Source organism: Galeopterus variegatus, unplaced genomic scaffold (genome assembly GCF_000696425.1).
Source record: "Galeopterus variegatus unplaced genomic scaffold, G_variegatus-3.0.2 Scaffold33845, whole genome shotgun sequence".
NCBI lineage: Eukaryota > Metazoa > Chordata > Mammalia > Dermoptera > Cynocephalidae > Galeopterus > Galeopterus variegatus.
The window spans coordinates 185-866 of record NW_007759956.1 but is presented as its reverse complement, the minus strand read 5'-3'; positions in this window follow the sequence as shown (position 1 = coordinate 866).

Genomic DNA, 682 nt, shown 5'->3' with positions numbered 1-682 from the left:
GTAACTACTTGTTTGTGAATATCTTTTTGACCATGATCCTTCTGAAGGTAGAGGTTGCATTAGCACTTAACTTAATGCTTGGCACATAGTAGAAACTCAATAAATGTCTCCATCCATCTACCCAGTAACTACTCTAGTTCAAGCTCCTGTTGATTGACTAGAGTACTGCCGGCCTCCTCGCTGGTTTAACACGCCCGCTCTTGCCCCTTCTGGTAAGTTCTTCACACTGCAGCCAGAGTGATCTTTTAAAAAAAGAAAATATAATCACATCAATTGTTTGTTCAAAACTAGGTATCTGGAGAGCCATCGCTCTTATGAAAAATACACTACATCTAACATGTCTCACAAAGCTCAGTGTATTTTGGCTTCGATGTACCTAACCAGCCTCATCTTGCACCACAGTCCACTCATTCTCTGCTGCCCAGCACCGTGGCTGCGTTGTGTTTCCTCAGTGCACCATCTTGCTTCTCTTCACTCTTAGTCAATGCCTATCCATCCTTACACTCTCAGTCCAAATAACTTTTGTTTGTCTATTGGTTTTTTTTTGGTGGCTGGGACAGGGATCAAACTCCGGACCTTGGTGTTATCAGCACCACACTCTAACCAACTGAGGTAACTGGCCACCCCCAATTGACTTTTCTAGGAAGTCTTCCTTTGCCTCTTTGATTGTCAAATCAACCTT